Source organism: Vulpes lagopus, chromosome 2 (assembly GCF_018345385.1).
Source record: "Vulpes lagopus strain Blue_001 chromosome 2, ASM1834538v1, whole genome shotgun sequence".
Taxonomy (NCBI): Eukaryota; Metazoa; Chordata; class Mammalia; order Carnivora; family Canidae; genus Vulpes; species Vulpes lagopus.
The window spans coordinates 134,188,478-134,197,637 of NC_054825.1; positions in this window are offsets into that span (position 1 = coordinate 134,188,478).

Here is a 9,160-nt window from a genome sequence, read left to right on the forward strand (position 1 = left end):
TTAATGCAGAGTATATTCTCAATAAATGCTGGTTTTATTATTGTACTCCTCATTATCATTTCTCCACATGACTTTATTCTAAAGATTTATTTATTTATTTTACAAGGGGGAGAAGCAGAGGGTGGGAATCTTCACGTGTACTTCCCACTGAGCACAGAACCTGAGGCAGGGCTCTATCTCATGACCTGAGATTATGAACTGAGCCAAAAACAAGAATCGGACACTTAACTGACTGAGCCACCCATGCCCCCCTCCACATGACTTTTCAAAATATTATCAAAAATGTTTTTTTTGTTTTAATGTTGGGGCCATATCAAGGGCATTTTAAATTAGGTTCTATAGTTAGGAATGTGCTCATCAGCAAGTAACAAAACAAAACATGACCTATGGTGACTTTAGAAAATAGAAGTTCTTTTTGTCAAATAAGAAGAAACCCAAAGTTAGGTGGCTGCTGGCACTGATTCATTGGTTCACTGACATCGGGGATGTATCTGCCCATCTCTTGATCTGTACTTGGTACTTCTTCAGCTCCAGACATTCAAGACAGGAAGAGGTCAAAAGGAGAAGAGTGACTCCAGCAACATCTTCCCCTTTTATTTGGGAAACAAAAACATTCCTAGAAATGCCGAACAGTCCTCCCTTTATGTCTCACTGGCCAGAACACTGCCACTTTCCCCATCCCGGCTAGGCCCTCACTGCAGCCCCTCCTCACCCTCCCCCATCCGCCCAGCTACCAGAAAGGCTGAGGAAGCTGTTATTTAGCCAGGCATTCTGCCATGCTGTTCAAAATTGGAATTCTGTTGGCAAGAAAGAGGAGGAATAGATAGTGTTTTCCACAGGTGCATGGGGGATCTTGCTGCATCTGATAAAAAGAATTCATTAGGTAATGATCTCTGAACACTTTGGGAATAAAATGAGCTATGCAATGTCTAGGTAGTTTTAGCTACCAGTTAAGGCACATATTTTGCCTTCTCTTCCTTTCTGGATTTATTCCCTCTGTTGGGACTTTCATTCTGCCTATAATCAAAATTTAGGAATTACTGTATGTGGGTTAATGTGGCCACATTGCCATGGAAAGCAACCACCTCTAGGTTGCTGTGGTACCTCTACAGGTGTATGTAAAGATATAAGGAACAAAAATCTAAAATACTCACAGACTACCATTGCTTTGCTCCAGAATCTACACCTACTCTGTGTCTGCAATGTACATCATCAAAAGAGCACAGGTGCTCAACCTGATTGAATTGAGCTCTCTTCCCTCCAGACTACCACAATTCTCATTCAGGGGAGTTGTACAGTGGATGTGATGAAAGAGACCTCTCCCTAATTATGGAGATTTGTCGTTAGTGTTGGGGGTTATTTTTTATTATTATTATTTACATTACTCTGTCTGGTGGTAATATTTCTGTCTGCCAGTGACAATTACATTGCTCTTGACTGGTGCAGATCAACAGTTTGTGATAGCTCTGAAAGGCCAGCATGCAGCACATGTCACTGGCAGACATATTAATGTTGGTGATGAGGAGTACATGTGATGTAACACGATTAGATGGCACTAAGATAAAGGACCATCTTGAAGTCCATGAATAACCAAGAAGCAGTGAGGTGACAACTATCAATTATTTATTGCCCTTGTCCAGTATATTATTAACAGCTCCAGGAAAGCACACAGTCTTCCTTTCCTGCTCTCTCCCTAATGTTAATGCTTGGCTCCTCAGCTTATAGGAAGTTACATCCTAAGGGAGACATTTTGCTCTCAGCTACCATTAGATAATCCAAAGGAAAAAAACTGAAATGACCTCAAGGCAGACTACATTCAGCTTTTTCTGGCTACCAGAAAAGATGCATTGCTCTCCATTCTCCACTAGTGATTCCTCTTATCACCTTCACATGCAGAGCCTCCTCTTTACTCTTCTTCCCTCAAGTCCAGGGGACTGCTGATTTAACAATAGTTCACACTTTGAGGAGAGATAGTGATGTTCTATGATTAAATCTCATGCATATACCTGCAAGTTCAGCCCTTGTTTCCTAGGGAGATGGTTATAGGTTTTTATACTCATTTCACTGCTGAGTCAGGAAGAGCCTACTTTATATTTTAGTTTATATGAAGCACAGAAAAGTTATAAATAGGTACTAGTTAGGCTGCCTTCAATTTTAAGCAATAACCAATCTGTTTAAAAATGACTTTAAGCAATAAGTAAATTATCTTGCCTATGCAAGACCCTGAGTAATGTCAAGCATGCAGTCTTTTCACCTGTCCATACTACTAGCTACAGCATTGGTTCCCCTATCAGTTACATAGCGTTCTAAGCTCAAACAAGGCTCTGTTCTTTCTCATTCTATCCAGTAAGCAAAAGAGAATCTACAGCCTCTCCTTGACCAAGCAGAAAAAGGACCTGCCTCCAGTCTGACTGAGATCACCGGGGTCATGTGCTCATCACAAATAGTCCCCAGGGGAATATCATACACTAATTGGGTTAAGCTTGGTCTCCACGACCAATCCATAGCAAAGAGTGTAGAGACTGGTTTAAACCCATCTGGAGCTGAAGATGACATCAGTGACCCCTGAATGACAGGAGCTATTAAGGAGTGGACACTTTAACAAAATCTGAGTTACGTGAAAGAAGAAGGAATTAATCAACTAACAGCACACAGTAGGTGATATAAATGTTTATGAAAACTTCAGAGTTCTTTGCAATTGAATGGACATATAAAAAGATAATTTCATTAATTAACATATCTATTATATTTATATTTATAAATATATTTATATTATATTTATATTTATTAACATAAACATATTGTTAATTCTAAGAAGTTATTCGTTGTAGAGATTTTATTAAAGACAAAGTTACTATCTATAACCATATAATTATTGCATATATTTATTATTTGTCTATGTTTAATGATAAAACTGCTATTCCACTGGTACTATGTGAATCTTTTATATAAATACAGAGTTGTAAAAACCTTGTCAAAAGTAATTTGAATTCTGCCCTTGGGTAAAGCTTCATCTTCACTCTTGTTTGGGTATTTGTTCATACATTTACTTATTTGTTCACTCACCAAATTTATAAGATGACTAGAACATACATGACACTGTACTAGTGCCCATTTTTTTAATAGAATTCAATGAAGAACTATTTATTTTTTGTTAATCAGCACCAACTATGTGCTAGATGCTAAGGACACCATTGTAGCCTTCAAGAACTTTACAGTCCTGGGAAGAAGACCTACAAATAAGAGAATAGAGCTCTGGAAAAAAAACAAAGATTTACATCAGTCTGGGGTTGGGAAGGATGTACTCAGAATCTTCCCGGATGACATACTTCAACTGAGTCTCAAAGAGCTAGCCAAGTATAAAAGCAGGAAGAATGGAGCACAGAAAGCAGAAATTACCAACACTTCATATTATTAAAATGAGACAGAAGCAGAAATTGAGTCCACACTGGGAGAGAAGATCTGAAGCCTCCAATGGTGTGCTAAAGAGCTTTGACTCTCTCACGCAACGGCAGGAAGCCATTGAAGTACAGAGAAGCAGCCTGCCTGGCCTGTTGGCGCTTCTGGCATGCCTATACTGGCAGTTGTGTGGATGATGGAGTATAAGGGAGAATTTTGTGAAGAATTTTAAAGGACACTCACTGTGAAGAAATTAACACGTAATACTTATTGAATAGCCACAAAATATGAGACACTACACTACCTTCACATAATAATCTTTTTTAACCCTTATAATATTTCTGTAATAGTTTTTAGTAGGTTTTTAACAGGACAAAGTGAGGTTTTAAGGAGAAAACAGAAGGAGCACAGCTTTCTCAGGATTGCAGAGCTAGTAAATGTGATCACCAAATTGAATATTCAGTAGCAGTTATAAAAGCTGGATCCAATTTGGAAGCACAAATGCAAAATCAGGATTTCAAATATGGTGTCTGGGATTCTTAGTTCATTTTAATATTCTTCTATGCAACATATACTTTTAAACATAACATTAATAATAATTATGACAGTGGTCACAAAGTATTTTCATATTTGCATCTTCATTATAACTCACCTAATTCATTGATACTCTAGTCTGCTTCATTTATAGAAAGAATAATATAATAATAATAATAACAACAACAACAACAACAACACAGAGCACATGTCATCAGCCAAAATGTATGCTAGGATCCTTACGTACACTTATCTGTTGATACCTACATCAATCATATCATATAGGTATTATTCTTATTCCTCTGTTTATAGATAAACATACTCAAGTCAGAGAGGTTCAGTAACTAGTTTGCTAAAAATCACACAGGCATCCATTGCATAGGTGAAGTAAAACCTTGTCAATTTGACTTCAAAACTCAAACCATTAACAATTTCTCTTTGTAGCTTCCTGATTCCAGGCATTTTTTGAGAATCTGCTCTGGGTCCAACCTCCAGTTGCTTGTAGTTATAAAGGACGTATAATTTCTAACTGCTCTTGCCTGCAAGATATGATTACCACATGGAAATAATTTTTTAAATGACACTCACTAAACAGAGTATAATACAGTACAGAACAATGTAGTGTATTGCTTTAGCTTTAGGAGTTCAAAGAAGGATGAGATCAAAGTGGTCTGAAGTAGTTAGGGCAGGTTTTAGGTATGCAAGTCTTGAACTGACTCTGAAGAATGGTTAGGGTTTCTCTAGATAAGTAAAGTCAAGGGTAGGGGGAGACATTATGTGATGAAAAGAAAGCATTAAGGGAGACAAAGATTTGCACTGTGAGGATAATTTTCCTAAAAAACTGGTAGTAAACTTTCAGGAGAAAATATAGAAGTAAATCTCGGTGACCAGTTTGGCAATGCCATTTCTGATACAACATCAAAAGTATGATCTGAAAAAAAAGAAAACAATAAGTTGAACTTCTAAAAATTAAAAACTCCTGCTCTGTGAAAGAAACTGTTAACAGAGTGAAAGACAAGCCACAGACTGGAAGAAAATATTTGCAAAACACATATCTGATAAAGGACTTGTCCAAAATATACAAGAACTGTTAAAATTCAACAGTAGAAAAACAACAACCCAATTAAAAGATCAGAAAAAGATCTGAACAGACACCTGACCAAAGAAGATCTATAGATGGCAAATAAGCATATGGAAAGAAGTTCAACATCATATTCATTGTTGAATTGCAAATTAAACTCATTAGAGTGGCTAAAATCCAGAACACTGACAACACCAAATGCTGGTAAGGATATCAAACAACACAGTTTCTCATTCATTGACAGTGAGAATGCAAATAGTTCAAGCCACCCTACGACAGTTTGGCAGTTCCCTACAATCCTCAACACAGGCTTACCAAAGTTCCAGAAATCACACTCCTAAGGTGTTTACTCACATGAATCAAAACCTTATCTCCACACAAAAACCTGCATTTGGTGTTTATAGCAGCTTCATTCATAATTGCCAAAACTTTCAAACAACTAGATGTCCTTTAATAGGTGAATAAAAAAACAAACTGTGGTATATCCATACAATGGAATATATTCAATGCTAAAAGAAAATGAACTATCAAGCTATGGGGGAAAAAAGGAGGAAACTTAAATACATATTACTAAGTAAAATTATTTATTTTTTAATTATAAATATAATTATAATTATTATTTTGAATAATTCCAACTATATGACATTCCAGAAAAGCCAAAATTATGAAGACAGTAAAATGATTAGTAGTTGCCAAAAGGTTCAGAGGGAAGAGAAACGAATGGATTAGTGGAGTACAGGGCAATTTTAGGACAGAGGAAGTATTCAGTATAATACTGTATTGGTGGATATATGACATCATACATGTGCCAAAGTCTGTAAAAAGTACAACACTAAGAGTGAGCTCTAATGTAAATTATAGGCTTCAATTAATAATATATCAATATTCATTGTTCAATTATAACAAAAGCACTACCCTAATGCAACAAGTTGGTAAAAGAAGGAACTGTGGGGGATGGGAAGAAGTAGGAAAGGTATATGGCAACCCTCTATGCTTTATGAGCAATTTTTCTGTAAGCCTATAACTGTTCCAAAAATGAAGTTTTCTTTAAAAACTGATAGAAAAATTCTATGCTCAATTTTGCCAAATCTGTTTTTAAGTCACCATGTCCATTTCCAGAGAGCACCCACAATATGGGATGAACTGGGAGATCTACATATATTCAACATTTACAACATCAGTTCCATGCATATGTTCCACCCTGCCTGTAATTCCTCCAGATGCCAATCATAGTCTTTGTTTCTCTTCTTTTTTAGACTCATTTTGTCTTAACCCTTACTTAACTCTTAATCTTACTTCTGGCTTTTATATTTCTATAGAGTTGCATATGCATTCAGCTATGTTCACAATTAAACTCAACAAATATATGTATATGTAGTATTCAATATATTCAACATGAACAAACAAGACTAAAGTCCATGCAAACTAAATCATAACAATAATAGCAAACACTATGCACATGGTACTCTTACAAACACTCTACATAGGATAACAAATTTAATCCTAACAACATCAAATCAGTGAAAATTTTAAATTGGTAACAATTAAGTTTTCAAGAGCAATAAAATAGTCATAGGTTGAAGGTCACACTTACACTATATGTTTTCTGCTTTTCCGATTTATGTTGACTCTTGATTTTTAAATAGTACCTCAGTCTAATGTTGACATTAATCCAGCATAGAGTATTAACCTATACATACATAGTGTCAAGCAAATTGGAGGCACCCAAGACTCAAAGCTTGATAGAAATTAGGCTGAATCAAAGATATTTGAAGTGACATCCAATGGTAATTTTCATCAACATACGAAGAATATGCATTACAAAACCAGAATTTTTTTCTCTGCATAGTCTATCATCAGATACATTTGTAATGATGGTAGTAAACAATAAAGGGCTGAAATGTTCATGGCCAGGTAACATTATGTTATTATTACATTACCTGGCTCTCTATCTACCTATGTATATATTATTCATACTATTCTATATACTATATCCTATATTACATACTGTATATATTAAGTTATCATAGTTGGTGTATGTACATGCAAAATTATTTCCCTTTCATGTGAAATGTATCCAATTGGAATTGAGAACATAGAAAACAATAAAAATCTAATTATTCAAACATCTGTATGTACATATATGTCTCATCTTCTCTATCAGGTCTCTGATCTTATGAAACAGAATATAGTGAGATTACTTGGCAATATCTACCAGCTTCAACTACACCATGCATGAGTTTGTGAGCACTGGGAAACTCTTCAAAATGAGATGTCAGGGAAAAGGATTGATTCTCTCATGAATTGACTTTCTGTGCTGGTCAATAAAATTTAAAGTATGCACACATACACACATTCATATACACACAGGAAAAGTATTAGTAACTTAATCTTACTCTTCAAATTACCCACAGCCTGTCTTGGTAGAATCTTTTTACATATCCTTCATTCATAGGGAAAGGACCATTGTTTCAGGTATTGGCTGGGAATACAGCCTTTTTCATCCTAGTTTTTAATTCCCTAAAAGATACTTTAATTTCGACCTCTGGAACTCAGTTATTAAAACGTACTCCATTGCTTTACAGTTTAGAGATAGAAAAAAAGATCAGTTATCCAATTCACGGTTGGCAAACATCTTTTGTAAAAGTCCAGAAAGTAAATATTTTAGGCTTTGTGGGCCTTACAGTCTCTGTAGCAATTACTCAACTCTGCCAGTGTGGCGCAAAAGAGCCATAGACAATATATAAATGAATGGGCATGATTGTGTTTCCATAAAATTTTATTTACAAAAACAGGTGGCAGGCTGAATTCGTCCCATAGGCCATAGTTTGCCCACACCTGATCTGATCTAATATTCATTTTCTGAAAGATGAAAGGACTCCATGGATCTCTGTGTTAGTAATTACGGTTGTTACTTCTTTCTGTATGATTCCAGAGAATCATTCCTCTCTATATCTGTTCCCTGAGTAGTCCTCTCCCACAATGACTTTGCTGAGCCATCTGACTTGTTTAGCCAATGAGATCAGCAAACATGATATAAGCAAAAGCTCACAACAAAGGTCTGTGCACTGGGACTCACCTTTTCCTGCTTGGTCTTCTAGAAATGGATGGAAAAGATGTGGCAAACCTTGAGAATAAGAAAGCACACAGAGAGCCCCCTGAGCTGTTCCGGCCATGGCCCAAATATAGGATTGAGCCTAGCCTAACATCTGATGTTGCAGAGCCAAACCACCTCAGCTGAGTCCAACCCTAGTTGCCAAGCCACAGAACCATAAACAAAGAAGTGGTTGTTTTAAACCATTATTTTAGGCTGGACTGGTGGATGATATAATAATTTAGAAGTATAAAACCCCTAACAATCATTCACAAATATATTTTCTCTGTCAGTATAACCAAAGCAAGAAAGGAATGATCTATATATTTAACTTGTGAATATGTGGCTTTCTTAAAAGGTCCATTCAGAGGATTTAAATTTCTCAATTGTCCTGTCAATTGGACCATTCTGATAATTCTCTGAATATTCAGAATCACTATAAAAATAGCTCGGTTTTCAAGTAATTCATAATAAACCTTCACTTCCCTTGATTAAAAAGGCTTAATGATGATAATTCATAGAGAAACAAATAGAAATAGCTAGTTTTGTAAAGACACTACCCTGATGGTTGTTCCTACAAACTACTTTTCTTTGGATTACAAATACCAAATCCAAGTAGAGTTTTATTTAAGAAGATAATTGTCATGCTAGATTAATGCATGAATCATTAGATTAATATGTATCTTGTCCCAAGTTTATGAAAGTCCTAGATTCTAGCTTTTTTGATGTCATTCTCAAGACTGTGTTATGTTCTTAAGAAGTTAGTATTGCCAATATGTTTTTCTTAAGAGACAACAAAAATCCAACTTCATGACTATTGACTACATAATTTTATAAACTTTCTTAATAATAAGTCTGGAAATATATACAGCCAAGAAAACCATGGATCACATGTTCTTCACATGTGAGGTTTCATTGGAAGAGATTCAAAGGGCAAATTAAAATTTACTCAGCATGTAAATATAAGCAAAGGCTCTTAAATGGAAAACTGATTTTCTGACAAACTGACAAGGGTCTACAGTAAGATTACAAGGTCTACTAGTTAGAATTAG